General features: G+C 43.4%; 1 pseudogene; it reads right to left on the bottom strand.

The window, feature by feature from the left end:
* LOC140635246 (actin, cytoplasmic 2-like) overlaps window positions 1-17,535 on the bottom strand; it is a 138,939-nt pseudogene that overhangs the window by 7,876 nt on the left and 113,528 nt on the right.

Raw genomic sequence — 17,535 nt, 5'->3', positions numbered from 1 at the left:
AGAGAGAGAGAGAGGCAGAGACACAGACAGAGGGAGAAGCAGGCACCATGCAGGGAGCCTGATGTGGGACTCAATCCCGAGACTCCAGCATCACACCCTGGGCCAAAGGCAGGCGCTAAACTGCTGAGCCACCCAAGTATCCCCAAGAATAAATTATGTAAAGGAGAAAGTAAAGAAATGAGCAGACATTAAGGAAAAAGAACAAAGGTACAACAGAGAGTATAATCAAAAAACATTTGGGTTTATATTATATTATTATAACCAAATCTTTAGTGAGATTTATCAAGATAAAGGGAAAGAAGTCACAATAAAGAGTAATGGGAATAAAAAAGAAACTACAACTATACAAAGAGCAGATATTAAAGGGAAAAGAGAATATTATGGATTATCATAATTGTTTGCTCATCATTATTTGATCTGTTCATAAATACAATGTTAATATATTTGAAAACTTCTATGAAATAAATTCCTGGAAAATTATAACTTACTAAACTTGACTCAAGAAGAAAGAGAAGGCCTAAATGGTCCTACAGTTTTTAAAGAAGTTTAATATGTAGTTAAATATCTCCCCAAAAACAAAATAGCAGTTTTAGCCAATTTTAAGAGTCAATCCAAAGAAAGATCATTCCAGTCTTCTAGAAGATGGAAATGAGGGAGTACTGCCTCAGTAACATTCTGTGAGGTCAACAGAGCCTCAATGCCAAAACTAGACAACAATGGTATGATGAAAGAAAATTGCAGATGATCTAACTTGTAAACATCAATACAAAAATCTAAATAGCAGAACAAATCAAATCCAGCCAAGTATAAGAATGAAAATATCTCTTTTCCAGATTTGCTCAATCCCAGGAATTGAGGCGAGGTTTAACATTAGAATATATGTAACTAACCACATTAATAAATTAGAGGAGAAAAACCATATGGCTTTCTCATTTGACTCAGAAAAAGTATTAGATACATGGCTTTAGGTTTAAAAAAAATCTTAAGAAACTCAAAACACAAGGGAGATTCCATGAATCTGCATACAGCAACACCTTTCTTAATTGTGAAATACGAGAAGCATGGAATGTCCACTCTCATCAGCCCACTACACTGGAGGCCTTGGCAACTAGCCTTTATTTCAAGCACTTGGCAATTTCTCTGCCTGTCAGTTGCACTGCTTGGCACATGAAAGGCAATCTTTTCCATGTATCTTAGTAACAAAACAACACAACTTTATTTGCTTAAGCAATCTTCCTTTCTAAGATCCTATAAGACACATGGTGGTAATTGATTTAATTATCTCCAGCTCCTATACATAATCTTGCAAAGCCCCTGTTCCCACATTATAATTCTCTCTCCTCTGGACATTTTCTATTCTTTAAATTTCAACAAAGGTAGTTACAGTGAGAAGAGGGGACAAAAGTCAAATGTGTACATTTTGCCCATTTATTCATGATGTGGGAAATATTTCAAGAAGTTGGTGGTCAGCATGATTCCTTTTCTCCATACTCTTTCTGGTACATACAGTTCTTGGTGATTGTTCACTATCATTCATTCTTATGTATGGATCCCATTGTCTTTCAATAACCTGGACATTTCTCTTCACACAGAGCAATGAACTCTACCTGTATTGCTTTTAATAGTGGCATTGCCCAGTTGGAGAATCTGATTTTTTTTCATGTACCTTCAATTCAAATCACAAATTATTCTACTTCTACAGCTGGTTTTTCTAATATATATTTCAGTAAGAATAAAGTAATTGGCAAACATGATATTAATTAAAGGAACTTTTTGTAGCATGCTTGACTGTTCTTTTTGCTGGTATTTGACGATTATGTCACTATTTACAGTTGCTAAGGTGATCATGCGAGAATACTCAGTTTTAGAACACTTGGAGTCCAAGTTTGTGGCTCATAGCCTTGTGAATCACTCCACTTATAAATAAAATTAATTTGACACTGGGCCATTTCATCAACTTTACCTCTGGCAAGTTAAATACAAGCCAGTTGCATTCTAGCAATAATAAATGAGTTATTTGTTGGCCAAGCCTTTGTAGCAAATATCATTTAGCTCATTTAGAAACAGATAAAAATCACTCCACCAGGAAACCTAAGTCATATTGTATCAGGAAAATGGAATAAAAGAAACCCTCTTCTATACCACCACAGAACTGCTAAAAGCAAATCGAAATAAAATGAAGTCCAGGAGTTCCAACTATTTGTGGAGATTTAAGCTGCTACCTCGGATTGGAGGGCAACTAGAGACATTTGCCAAAATATTATGGCTTATATTCTTTATATCATCTACAAATAATAGAGACACACTCGGGCTAAATTAGGTAATAATTTAAACCAGTGTTCAAAATTCACTGGATTGAACAAAAGGTTGAATAACAAAGTCTCGAGAAAAATAGGACTCAGGAGATCTAAGGGCAGAAACATTTGACCAACTTCTATAGGACATCCCTTTTAGGACAAATCATCCCTAACCCTTTTCCAATTTGTGTCACTCTGTTCAAGAATCAAGTTCCCAGGAGGGAGTATCTGATTGGCTTAGATTGCAGGACAAATAGGCAGGATGCAGTTTCCTCTCCAGGAAGGGCAAGCATTGGCCCCTCTTTGTATTTGCTTTTAAAAAAAGCACAGTGGGGGGTACCTGGGTGGTTGAACCAGTGGCTCAGTGGTTGAGCATCTGCTTTCAGCTCAGGTCGTGATCCCAGGGTGCTGGGATTGAGTCCCTCATTGGGCTCCCCACAGGGAACCTGCTTTCTTCCCTCTGCTTATGTCTCTGTGCCTCTCTCTGTCTCTCATAAATAAATAAATAAAATCCTTAAGAAAATAAAAAGCACAGTGGAAGACAATGATTTGAGATGCTTTCTTATTATATCTCCCTTTCCACAAAGGAAAATGAAGTGCTGTTGTCAAAAAACAGAATAACAGATAGGTAGATAAAGGCAACATGAGGTCATTGTCTTTGCAAGAGCCCCTGCACATCAGAAAATCTATTTGTCTACATCACATAGGTGGTGAAAAATGTTGACTAATGGTAAAAAAGAAAATTAAAATAATAGGAATGCTCATCAATAAGGGAGTAGTTAAATTAAGTATCATACGTCCAGATGGGAAATCTGGGTTGTCACTGGTCAGTGAAATTATAGGACACAGGAAGATCTCTAACATACATCCCTCAGTGAAACAAGGGAGTTCCAGAAGAGGATGTAAAGCATAATAATGATCATGTAAAAATTTTAAAAGATGTATATGGAACAGGAAAGACTCATAAGATCTAATGAGAAAACATCCCTATTTTTGTCTTCCACCAGTCCTTTAAAATAGATACAATGGAAAAAAATAAAAATAAAAATAAATAAAAATAAAAGATACAATGGGAAAAGTTCATTCTCTACGTAGGGGAGAAATTCGGGTGGTGTCACGGCCTCTGTAAACTCGTAGGTAATAAACAAATCCTGTGATTGCTTTAAGTCATAAACACAGCATCAACTCAGCAACTGGAGATGTCTGGTCCTATATATTTAAAAAAATCCCAACCTTGACTTAAATTAGATTTTCTCACAACCTGTTCATGCTGAAGCCTGGTGAACTTGGAAGCCTGCAGACCTTGAAGCTCCTTCTTCTGTTCTCCTTCTGTATGGTTTTCCAACCCTCAGCTTTCTAAAGGATTCTGACCCCTCCAGGTTCAGAAGTAGAGAATTCTTGCCTAACTGGAGATCTTGTAGGCTGGCATCATTCTCTCCTGGGTGCTTTTGGGAATACCTCACAGGCCTCCTGTAAAGCACATGCAACAAATGTTGGCTGCATTTTGGTTTTTTTTTTTTTTCTCCAGATGGCTATTCCCTCATGCTTGTTTCTTTGGGACTTGGAGCCACAGGGATTCATGTGGTTGGTATCTATTGCCCCTCTAGGTGGCCCTCATGGACACTATTGAAAATGACCCATTCTCTCTCCCATATGGTCCACATCTGGTCCTTGAGAAGCACTCATATACCCGCCTCCCACCCTCCCCACCTGCCATCTCTAGATGCGTACAGTGCACCCAGGTTCACCCTACTCCACTGCCTCTGGCTGAGAGAACCTCTTCATTTTTAGCTGTGTGTCAGAGGCTGGTCCCCTCACTCAGAAGGGCCCCATTAAAGCTCCCCCATTGGCTTGAGATAAAGGAGAATCATCTCCAAGCTCCCACCCTTAGGAGACAGGATAGATACTCAGAGCAACTTGAGTTACATCTTTTCAAACTAATCCTCCTGACAAGTACTCTCTAATCTGCAATGACCTAGCTCTACCACCCGCAGTGACCTAGCTCTTCATGTGAGCAGTTCAACCAGTTCTTGACCACCGATTTAAAAATACCTGCATAGTAATTTATATCAAATACCACTCCTTTGCCTTGTCTTTCTCTGTCTCTCTTTGTCTTTCTTTTTCACCACACACCCCTTGATCCAGTTTACCATCTTACTACTCATGCATGTGAGCAGGTGTGTGTGTATAAAGTAATAGCAAAATGTGGAAGGACATACTCTGTCTCTATCAGGATCCTGGCATCAAAACTGGATACTTTGAAAAAAATTTGATAAAAGTACAGGTGGAATTTGGGGAAAGAATAAGATTTAGCGCAATGCCCAAGACTACTAAGAGCAAGGAACTATTATAATTCCCAAGCCTGACATAACCTGGAGAAGGTGGCTTTACGGACAAGATCACTTTGGCTTTTGGCAGAGATGCAACCAACTCATGGTAAACCAACAGGAAAGGAACAAGAGGGAATAAACACCCCGATGTCTTTCACCTTCCACATTCCCATCTCCTACAAGTGCCTCCCTTTGGCCAAGTCCAGCGAGAGGCCAGAGAGCGAAGGATCATTCATGCAGTCTGCAGAGGTCAGCCACCCAGAAGCCAGGTAGAGAAGGGTAGGGTGCAGATCAGAAGGGCAAATGGAAGCTGTGTAGAAACACATTCCAGAATGCTAATAGTATTTATCTCTCTGGAGAGAGAAGTGAAAATTGACTTTCACCTTGTAGTCTTTCTAGTTCCGTATTCTGCATTTGAATTTTTTGTAACAACCATATCTTGATGTATTCTTTTTGTAATTTTTTTTTAAGTAAAAAATACGTGGAGTAGTTATAGTCACAACTCTATGATTTTAGATCATAGATGGCGCTGTGTGTAGTATCGGTGATGCTACTCTGTGAGTTTATTAGTTTCCAGCTAATGAGCTCAGATCTAGCTCATGACTCATGCCCTCTAGCTTGTGTCACTTAGTCGAGGCTTACTAGCGCTTTGAGCTGAGTACACTCCAGCGATCCCCAGAGTCAAGCGCAGGGAATTGCGGAGTTCTCACACGGGAGTGTGACAGAAGTAGTTAGAAAAAAAAAAAAAAGAAGAAGTAGTTAGAAATCACCCTTTGCAAGAGCAGAGTAACTGCCTCCAAGAATGTCTTGTCTGCCTCCTAATCTCTGTGACCCATGAATATGTTACCTTAGCATGAAAGAAGCCTCACAGATATGAATAAAGAATCTGAGATGGGGAAATTATTCTGGATCTTCTGGTTGGGCTCAGTGAAATCCCAAGGTCTTTAAAGGGTGGAAGAGGGGATGCCTAGATGGCTCAGTGGTTGAGCATCTGCCTTTGGCTCAGGGCGTGATCCTAGGGTCCTGGGATCGAGTCCTGCATCAGGCTCCCCATGGGGAGCTTGCTTCTCCCTCTGCCTGTGTCTCTGCCTCTCTCTGTGTGTCTCTCATGAATAAATAAATAAAATCTTAAAAATAAATAAACAAAGGGTGAAGGAGGGAAGCAACAGGAAAGTCAGAGAACAAGGTGTGACCACGGAAGTAGAGATCAGAGTGACGTGACCACAAGCCAAGGAACAGGCAGCCTCTAGAAGCTGAAAAGGCAAGGAACCGATCTGATGCTTCTGAAATTATAATCACGAATGTGCATAAGAAATCAAGGACCGAGGTTCGGTCAGAGCCAGAGCCTGAAGCCCAGGTGCTCATGCTTAGTGTGACAGTTTTTGGCTTCTTCAAACAGCAGGTAATACCAGCACTTGCAGAGTCAGGGGACACAAATAAAGACAGAGAATTTTTTAAATCTGCTTTGGTTTCTGGAAGAAATTAGATACTTGGAGCCAAAGTAGAGGAAATATTGCGGTCAGATTAAATTTGGCTAAAATGTATAGTCGGGATTAGTCCAGACTTCACCAAAGATGCAGAAGCACTTCTGAGACATCTGATAATCAGGAATGCCAATTACCATGAATCTCGGTGACTCACTCATTGACCGTTGATAGAGAGAGAAATGTAATTTAAGAAAATATTCCAGGGGGATCCCTGGGTGACTCAGGGGTTTAGTGACTGCCTTGGGTCCAGGGCATGATCCTGGAGTCCCGGGATTGAGTTCCACATTGGGCTCCCTGCATGGGGCCTGCTTCTCCCTCTGCCCCCCACCCCCTCTCTCTGTCTCTCATGAATAAATAAATAAAATCTTAAAAAAAAAAAAAGAAAAAAGAAGGAAGGAAAGAAAATATTCCAAATGCAAAGTGGAAGTGCGATAATGAGCAGAATGGTCAGGTGCTCTAAAAGCTGCTTTTACCTACTTCCAATGTCACCATTAAAGCAGCCAGAGCTGCTGAGTCCAGTTTCAAAGGTTCCCAGAGACATGTTGTCCCAAATACACACAGGACACACGTCATTTCAGTTAAAGGCAAATAATCCTATGTATGGTAAAAGCCACCTGACATACCTAAGTGTATGTGGTGCACACAGGGTTACTGTCAACAGTGCATGTGTATCTTTGGGCCTCTGAAAGACTACTGGTATGAATTCCTGAAGATGAGAAGAGCATTTTCATCTTTGAATCTATAGTCTGTAACATAGTTCTCCCACAATTTGTGGGTATTTGATAGAATTTTTTTGATATAACCAAAATCTCAAAATTTATGAAGCTCCATCAAATCTGTACTGATCAAGCCAAAGCCTTCTCTCCTTTCATGTTGAAAATGAAAAATCAAAGGGAAAAAAGCAAATGAACAGCAACCTAACAATCCAAAAAAAGTAAGTGAAGTGATGAATAGAAGAATATATGGTAAATAAAAATTTATGGTTTTCCCATTCATACCAGCAATAATCTATTAATGATCAAAATATAAAGGATTCCATTTATAAAGCAATCAAGTCATAAATTATCTTAGAATAACTTTAATGAGGCCTACATATGGAACATTGTAAACCTTTAATTAGAACTTTATTTTTTTTTAATTTTTTATTTATTTATGATAGTCACAGGAGGGGGGGGGCAGAGACACAGGCAGAGGGAGAAGCAGGCTCCATGCACCGGGAGCCTGACGTGGGATTCGATCCCGGGTCTCCAGGATCGCGCCCTGGGCCAAAGGCAGGCGCCAAACCACTGCGCCACCCAGGGATCCCTAATTAGAACTTTAAAAGAAGGTTTGACTAAATGTTGAAATACTTTATTCACCAAATACAAATTGCCCAGGAGCATTGGAATGTTGCTATGAATAACTGGATAGCTAGACAGGGAATTCTGTTCTCTTCCCTAGAGGTCCTGCTTCTCTGAGCAAACCCTGATTGCTACAAGGGGCTTATCAACATTGTCATCGTCAATGTCATCCTCAATATTATCAATCATAAAAGCATTGGTTTTCTCAGGTAATACTCTATGCGAGCCAAAGACTTTAAAAGGATTCATTTACTTTCTATTGACTTAATAACTAGAAAGGCAAATCTCATTCTCCCTATATTACAAATAAGAAAATAAATTGATTAACAGAAGTCCCTTAAGGAACAAGTGTCTGATGTACCCATTTTTCATTCCAAAAGTTACCACGAAGGAAAGAGGGAGGAAAGAGGGAGAAGTAACTAGCCAGGCAAACAGGTCTCCCACCTTTGTTTATCTGGAAGAAGTCAAGGGACCACCTTAGGTGGAGGGGTGGGGGGGAACATATGAGGGATTCAGTAAATCTAATGCATTTGTCTGCATAAAAATGCAATCTTTTGAATGTTTTGTTTTTAAAGGGTTGACCTCCCTCTGCTTTGTTAAACAAAATTCTTCTGATTAGTTCTAACCAGCCTTGAATTGGGGATCATTTCGCCTCAGGCAAGCTTAAAAGTAGAGCAAGTCAAAGCAAAGCATATGAGGGTGTGATTTTGCCTACGGTTTTCCTCATTTATTGATTTAAGCAACTCTTTCACTTCCCTGAAGGTCTGAGATACTAAAAGACTTTATGCAAGAAAACACCTGTGTGGCAGAGCCTCCCTGGACCCAGGAAAGCTGCACATGCTCCCTGTCACGGAGCTACCATCTGCACCACCCATCTGTGCTTGGAGGATCTCAGCTCTTGTTTTCTGTATCACAGCTGGATTTCTCATTTCATGCCTCATCCTACCACGGTGAGGAGAAACTCATGCAACCTCATGCAATGTCAGTCAGGGTCTCCCTCCCTTTTCCCTGGAGTTGCATGTAAGTGCAGGAAGTTTAGAGGGTGAAGAGCCTTTGGGGAGGTGTCATCAGACCCTTGGTTCATCTGTTCACACAAGTTCCCCACTGAGACAGCTCCTGTCCTTGACCACACCAACCTTCGGAATGGTGGGTCTCCCTGTGGCCTGTGTCACACTTAGGACAAAAGGACCATCTGGCTGCTCCAGCACGCCACGGTAGGAGGGAGAGGCTGGCAAAGAATGCCCTGAAGATGAAAACGTGGGCCAATAGGTCTCAAATAACATCCTGCACCTGCATATTATTAACCTTTGTTCTACTCGTTTCCATCTCTCGAGGAAGAAGTGTATCCTACCAGGACGTCAGCTGGGCCTTACATCTCTATATGTGCTCACGGGTCAGCAGCGGGCCCAAAGATACACGTGCACTGTTGACAATAACCCTGTGTGCACCACATACAATTAGCTACGTCAGGTGGCTTTCACCGTACATAGGACTCATGTCTCAAGTCAAAATCCCCCAAAGTGGACCCTACGATGATTACTGTGCAAGTGATGTATTGATTCTGGCAGCAGTGCTCCTAAGGCCAACTGGGAAGCAAGGAAAGCAAGATGAAGGGGCGAGGGATGGGCAGCACAGGCTCAGTCTCAGGCCAAAGCCCCAAGGAGGGCAATTGCAGCCTGATCCTAATAAACTACTTCAGGATTGTCCCCAAGGGAGCCCTGGGTACTGAGTCTAAATCCTGGCCCCAGGACTCCCAAGGTCAGTCCTTTAAAAAGTTTGGGGGGCACCTGGGTGGCTCAGTGTTTGAGCCTCTGCCTTCGGCTCAGGTCGTGATCCCAGGGTCCTGGGATTGAGTCCCGCATCGAGCTTCCCACAGGGAGCCTGCTTCTCCCTCTGCCTGTGTTTCTGCCTCTCAGTGTCTCTCATGAGCAAATAAAAATAAAATCTTTTTCTTAAAAAAAGAAAACCACCTACATGAATTTAAGCTTATGACAGAGAAAGGGGGGAAAGTACATAGGAAAGAGTTCTAATTATCTACTTAGAATTAAGTTTCTCAGAAAGCTTTACCTCATTGAAGCAATACACAAGATAGATTTTAATTTTTAAAATATTTTTAAAATTTATTTGAGAGAAAGAGAGAGCATGAGCAGGGGCAGGGGCAGAGCAAGAGGGAGAAGCAGACTCCCTGCTGAGTAGGGAGCCTGATGTGGGGCTCGATTCTGGGAACCAGAACTGACCAAAGGCAGATACTTAACCGACTGAGTCATCCAGGTGCCCCAGGATAGATTTTATCTTTAAAATGACAATCCCTTTAATGATTTTCTGATTCCAAAAATTTTCATGCTTATTATTTTAAATGTCAGACAATACAGAAAGAAATTATGTATTTCTTCATATATATACATACATATATCTGAAGAATGGAATGTGCCCTTAAATCCTACTACTTAGGGAAAAAAATCAGTTAAAAATTTTGGTGTCTGTTATTCCATATTTTTTCCATGCATAGATACATAGAGTTTTATATATATATATATATATATATATATGATGTATATATATCATATATATATGATATGATATATTATCATATTATATGCCATATAATATATTATATATATGATATGGATTTATATCCATATATATATGGATCATGCATATATACATAGATATACATATTCCATACATAGATACATAGAGTTTTATATATATATCCATATATATGGATCATATATATATGATCAAAAAAATGGATCAACTAGACATGTTCTGTAAATTTTAAGGCAGTAGTAAAAATTTTTCCAAAGTACTTTTCAAATTTAGATCGTAGAGGGACATCTGGGTGGCTCAGTCCATTAGGCATCCGATTCTTGATTTTGGCTTAGGTCATGATCTCAGGGTCCTGAGATCAAGCCCCTCATCCAGCTCCATGCTGAGTGTAGAGCCTGCTTAAGATTCTCTCTCTCCTCTCTCTCTCTCTGCCCCTCCCCTCCTGCACTCATGCTTGCTCTCTCTTTTTCAAAATAAAATAAAATAAAATAAAATAAAAATATATCATAGATCATAGATCTCTTTAATGTCAATAAGTAGAGGTCTACTATGCTATGTTGATGTCTGCATAGTATTTCATTGGAAGGAAAACCACAATTTTTAACTACTGCCTTATCATTGAACATGCCAATTATTTCCAACATTTTACTATTATAAACAATATTGTGATGAGCATCCCTGTAGTAACTCCTTTGTGTGCTTGGCTGAGGAGATGTCCTGCAGATCTCCCTCTCAAATTATATAACCCTACTTCCACGTGTAAGCCACCATGCTGGAGCACACAATGTCATCACCTCCTTACCCCTCTCTTGCATCTTCTAACAGACGCTTCCCTCCTTCCCTCCCCCCAATCTCTCCCTCTGAACTCTCCCTCGAGCTCTCTCTACCCTCCTCTCCTCTCTCAGCCTCTCCTCAAGGAGGAGGAAACTATCTAGGCTCTGCCTACCTCTGTGCCAACCCTAGAATAGATGCTAGACTCCAGTGGGAGGGGAATGCACCCAAGAAAAAGATTGTATTAGGAACTCTGGTTAAACATTCCTTGTATTTTCTCTTCATCTCCCAAGGAAACTCCTGCCTGCCCTTCTGGAAAACTGGCCCACATGGTTTCCCATCCCAACTGAACCTCAAGGTGGCTCCTGTCAGTATCTCATGCAGTTAGGGACTTACAAGGACACAAGAATGGCCACTTTGTCTTCAAGGGTAAAGCAAGGCAGAAGAAAGAAAGAGGAACAGAGAGAGGAGCTGAAGACGGTGGAAGGAGCAGAGAAAGAAGGGGTGGGAAGGAGGGCAGAAACCTTTCACAGAGGAGCAGGGAGCAAAATAAAGCTGCCACCTCGCACCCCTCATCACCTGGAGCACTGATTACACTTAATACCCAAGCAATTTGTCCTTCCATAAATCCTCAAGCCATTTTTCTTTACAACCTCAAACAAAATTCCACTTCTGCTGCAGTGGCTGCAGGCCATAATAAATATATCTCCAGCAACTTCGGCTCACGACGTTGCCAGAATCCTGGTGCCAAATTCATCCAAAAAGAAGTTACAACCGCCTGAGCTACAAGTGTTTAAATGTGTTTTTCCTTTGACCATATAATTGGGATGAGAAAGATAACGCCCACAGAAATGTCAACACGCATCTGCAACTGAAAAAAGATGAAACAAATCATCCTTAGACTAGTCATATAAACTCACCCACATATTTTCCATTCCGCCCTGTCACTCGCACCAATAAATGCCAAAAACAGAATTGTATGACTTTCCAGTCAACTTGAAATTTTAGAAGTAAAATGGCTAGTCACCTGAGCAATAATGTGAGCCTGGCTAAAAGTAATAATCATGTGGAACCACCCTTTCTGCAAAAATGTCAAATTCCTGTAGCTGGTGGCCTCGTCTGGCCCCCCAAGCCCCACTCCAGCTCACTGTCCCATCCCAGACCACCTGTGCTCTGTGCCACTTGCTCTGGGCTGCAGACCGTCCCTTGCCTCTCTGATCGTTGGACTTGCAGCTTCACCTGGCCACCCACACCACGCGGGGCCACTGTGGGCCTCTGTTGGGCTTGTGCAACTCTGCCATTGGGTCATGGGGACCACATAGTCCTTCCCTCTGCAGCCCATCCAGACTCTAAATCCTGCCAGAGCAGAGGGGTCATGTGACATGTCTTGACCAATGGGACACCAGCAAAGGTGACAGGGCTTCTTGAAAGAGCCCAGGGCGGCTGGAGAACAAAGGATGACGTCATCCAACTGTCAACCCAGGCCCAGCTGGCCTAACCCACCCAGAGATTGGTGAGAAATGAAAAAATAAACTTGTTTAGGATAAAATGGATAATTTACACGTGAAAGGGATGAGGATTGTCTAAGTTTTCACAAACTCTGTTTCCTTGCTTACACGCTTCCTTATGTTATAGACACAGGCCCTATATCTGTAGGCCCTAGAGATATAAGGCCACACTTTTAAAAGACACTCACTGGATTTGTAGCTGATGAGCCCAAAATTAGGAAATACCACATGCTGGTGTTTGGGGATTTTGACTGGAGTCACATAACCTTTGAGAGTCTACACTGAGTCAGGAACAGCTCCTTCATGACTCTGGGGGTCCCCAGATGATGCACCACTCAATGCATGAAAAACCCCAAATCTTCCGGAAGCTGGCCACATCTCCCATGAACAAACATTTCCACATGTGCGTGCACACCTGCAGTCACACGCAACACACACGTCTGTGGCAATAGCGCTCTTGGCACATGCAGCCCTGTTGGTGACCAGGGTCACTGGCCAACCCCAGAAAGAGGCCACTGCCTTCCTAGGAGGGCAAAGTGGACCTTGCGATGGCAGAGCAGCTGCTCGTGGAAGGGGGCCTCCACCGTAGGGACCTGGGCTCTCCCTGAGGAGCCTTGCACATGCTAAGAATGCACAAGCAGTATGTTTATCAGAGGCAGAGCTCCTCTGGAGGCCAGCCCGAGGGTGGACCTGAGGAATACTCTGGGCCCCTTCTGGAAGATAGGAGTGGAGGCCTCAGGACGTGGACAGATGCCCTTGAAGCACCAAGGGGACTGGGTTTCATTCTCCACTTCCTGGGAGATTTTACAGAAGGGTTACTGCTGGGTGCAAAGACACAAAGGGTCTTAAGAGACACACGGCAATTGGGACAAAAGGTGATGTGTAGTATTCCAATTATTTAAAGAATGAGGAATGCCTGGGTGACTCAGTGGTTGGACGTTTGCCTTTGGTTCAGGGCATGACCCTGGAGTCCCGGGATCAAGTCCCACATCGGGCTCCCTGCAGGGAGCCTGCTTCTCCCTCTGCCTGTGTCTCTGCCTCTCTCAACCTCTCTCTCTCTCTCTGTCTCATGAATAAATAAAATCTTTAACAACAACAACAAAAAAGAATGCACTGTGTCTTTCCTCCAAATTTAATTATAAACTGTTCTTGGGCAAGAATCGCATGTTGTGTGTTCTGTGGTGCCAGGCAAAATGCTATGAATAGTGCTAAATACATTTTGACTTGAATCGCCAGGGAAAGGAGTACCATACCCCAAAGATTATAGATCAGCTCGCCACTGACAGAAACAAACCACAGAGTGTATCCATATCACAATAGATGTTTTTAAAAGACTTTATTTATTTATTTATTTATTTATTTATTTATTTATTTATTTATGAAAGATACAGAGAGAGAGGCAGAGACACAGCAGAGGGAGAAGCAGGCTCCATGCAGGGAGCCCGATGTGGGACTGGATCCCGGGTCTCCAGGATCACGCCCCGGGCTGAAGGGGCGCTAAACCACTGGGCAACCCGGGCTGCCCAAAACAGATGTTTTTAAATCCAGATGATTCAGGAGGCACAGGGGAGAGAACAAGGACCGAGCATCTGAAAGCCTGATCTCTTGCGTGCAGGGCATTTCTGATTCAGCCACCACCTTCCCCCCTGGGACTCTGCGGAAGACTCACCTTGGCCTCGATTCCATCGGCTCAAAATGTGCAGCACTTGGATCACATTTAAAGGGACAGTTTGACCTCCATGGTTGGATTACTTCTTTTTTTGCTGTAATAACATGAATATGCACAAGTATAAAATAAGCTGTCAACCATTCAGGCTTGCAGCCAGCTCTTAAGTATCACCAAAGCACATTCCAAAAATAATTTTTTTTTTTTTTTTAGTAAGCCATAACAACACCACAAGTCATAGAGCTCGGCTGGCAAAACCAAAGAAAAAAAAGTCACGTTTCTGAAAGCCCACTGGCCCTCACCTCCAAGCGAGCCGCCTGCCGCGCAGGCTCAGTGCCAGGCTGGCTTACCCTGCGGAGTGCTGCGGGCAGTCCTCCAGCTGCAGCACCTGTGTGGCCCTAGGGAGTCGGGAGCCCGAGCCTCTCTGTGCTTCCCCTGCCAGGTCAAGTGGTAGCACCTGGCACCAGCCTGACCATAAACACAAATGCAAGTGAGAAAACAAAACTGCAGGACACTGGATGATCAGAAAGTAGTCATCGCCGGGGCCCAGAGTATGCTGATGTTTTAGAGCATCTCCGAAACTCCAACAAAGTTCTAGTCGTGGAGGGAATTCCGAGGCTTTTCAGAATCAGGTCACGACACTTCCACTGGAGAAATGCGGGGGATCAAAAGCCCCTAGGGTCGGTCCTTTAAGGTTTTGCAGCCCGTTCTGTTCAAACCTAACCGCATGTGAGCCTCGGGGATACCCGGTGCAGTGCACAGACCTGCCACCAGAGGGAAATGGAGATCCATGGCGCACGGAGACCCCCTCCCTCTCCAGCCAGAGCCCTGGGCTTGGTGGCAACAGAGCTTGTTCCCTCCCTGTGGGTCCCACCCATAAAACAGTGCAACCCAGCTGTGCACGTGGCAAGTGTGCAAATAATACAAATCCATTCTTTTACTCAGATAAGAGAGTTTTTATATTATTTTCTCTTCATTTATATGTATGTGTTGAACAAACTTTGAGTGCCCTCTCACAGTACAAGAAAAAGATATGCTCCCAGGATGCTGGTTGGGCACAGAATTCTGAAAGGACTTCTAACTGGAGCCGACTTGATGGTGCTCAGAGGTTCTGTCTCCAAAATTAACCAGTTGGGATCTTCACAGAGCATGTGGACTCTGCAGTCAGAGGACAAAGGACCCATGGGGAGAGGTATCTGCACCATGGGCAGCTGTGCGGAGCTGTTAGGAAATGTACTGTCTTCACAGGCCCTCTTTGACCCATGGGGAGAGGTATCTGCACCATGGGCAGCTGTGCGAGGCTGTTAGGAAATGTACCGTCTTCACAGGCCCTCTCTGTCGAAAATCATTCATTCAGCTAACAAACACTTCCAGAATACCAGCTGTGTACTCAGCATGTGGTAGACGTGTCTGGAATTTGAAAAAAAAAAAAAATGTAAGACCAGGTCCCCATCCTCAAAGAACTCACCCTGACCTAGGCGAGTAAGCAAAACTAATATGTGAGGATGGGAGAAAGAAGTACTAAACTGAGTGGTGGGGAAAATAAATGAAATAGGGGTTGAGATGAAGGGAAGACCCCCTTGTGAATCTTGAGTGAGGGGACACCTAGGGATGGCACGGGAGGGAAGGGGAATGGGGGAGATGATATCGGAAATGCACACACCTCGTAATGATGTAATGCGGCCTCATCAGACAAATCTCTATGACTACTTGACTTTCTTGAAAAGCAAAACCGAATCTTCAGTGGAAGGGAAGGGTCCCTGAGGCCTCCTGGGCTGGGGTGAAGAACCAAGGCTGCTGAGCATCAGGACCTGCACTTCAGAAGCCATCATGCCTCTGCCCTGCCTTGCAGCCTTGCCCTACATGTCTCGAGCTGTGTGGACCGTGGATGAACTCCCTCCTGTTCGTCTTGCCTAGTAAAGCACAGGATGGCATCTTCACCGTGGCCACCTGCCACCTCATGCTTCCATATCATGTGCTCTGGGTTCCCTGGAAGGGAAGAGAGTGGCCTCCCTAGGTCTCTGGGGTATTTTTTTATCTGTGCCCCCAACACAGCATCACCAGGACCCCAGCAGCTCCTCATGAACCTCCAGCTGTAGTTGCAACGTCTCTCTCTAGAACAGCCTGCAGAGCCCTCCTCCTGCTGCTTGCATCCCCTCCACCCAGGGTGCTATGCCCAGACTTCTTCTCCTCTCCTCTAGCCACAGAATAAACCTCAGCTCCATGTAGCAGGAAAGAAGTCACACATTATCTTGTTCTTCTGTGTGACCCCAGGGTTTGATCCTGATTTTTACAGGTGTTTGGGCTCCGTGAAAGGGGACGGGGGTAAAGAATCAAAACCAGTGTTTCATTCAAAATCAAAGTGTATAGAGTCAACCTGCTCCAAGAATGACTTTATGGGGCGCCTGGGCGCTCAACTGGTTATGGGTTTGACTTTTGGCTTCCGCTCAGGTCATGATCTCAGGGTCATCAGATCAAGCCCCTCATCCATCTCCACAGTCCAGAGTCTGCTTGAGATTCTTTCTCCCTCCCTCTTCCTCCCTCTCCACTCCACTCCCTACTCACACACACTCTTTCTCTCTCTCAAGTAAATAAATAAAATCTTTTTTAAAATAATGACTTTAAATGATCTAGTTTACTTATGAAGTTTTGTGTAAAGAGATAAGTCCTGCCCTGTGGGTAGAAAAGTTTGGTAATGTTTCAATTCTCAGAAATTATAGTTTCCCTTCTGTAAGCTTGCATTCCCTCATGAGCATACACCCATCCACCCTTTCAAAAAAAGAAATGGTTATGCACCTAAAAATACCAGGCTTCCTGGTAGGCCTGGAGCTACAGGGAGAAATTCAGTTCAGTCTCGATCCAAGAAAGACTTAGAATGTCATGGAATGGAGGCAGGTACATCCACAAATTATAATTCAACCAAAAGGCTTTGCACATGTGTGCTGATGTGCGTATGGATACGACAAACCACAATTAGAGACCCTCAGCATTCCATTTTCATGGTCCTGGATGTTCTTATTTCATACTGCAAGATTAAAGACAGCTGGGAGACCACTAGAGATGGAGATACCACCCTGTGGGCTCAGATAAGAAACATTCAAAGACAGGAGACTGAAGGACCACACACAAAATAAGTCATAACTAACAACATATGGTGCCCAAGGAAGGCTCTAGCAGGGATTGAGAGAAAGGGGATGCCAGGAGCTACCGGTCAAACCTGCTGCATCTTTATTCCACACGTAGGGGAAGGGGCAGGTCATGTTTATTCAAAGAGCAAAGGATGCCAAAGAGTAACTGCTATAAATACCAAAGAAGACAGGGCTCATAAATCAGAGCTGGGGATAAGCAAGCATGAAGGGAAACCAAGAAGCCGACAGCCCCGGTTCTCCAGGAGACAGATGGCTGGGGAGGAGGATCAGATTGGATATAAGTCTGTTTGGGCTGTCATGACAAAGTACCCCAGGATGGGTGCTTAAACAGCAGATATTTATGTTCTCATGATTCCAGAGTCTGGAAAGTCCAAGATCAAGGTGTCAACAGGCTTAGTTTCTTCTGAGGCCTCTCTCCCTGGCTTCTAGATGGCCAC

This window comes from Canis lupus, chromosome 1, assembly GCF_048164855.1.
Source record: "Canis lupus baileyi chromosome 1, mCanLup2.hap1, whole genome shotgun sequence".
Taxonomy (NCBI): Eukaryota; Metazoa; Chordata; class Mammalia; order Carnivora; family Canidae; genus Canis; species Canis lupus.
This window is presented reverse-complemented; position numbering and strand designations above follow the sequence as displayed.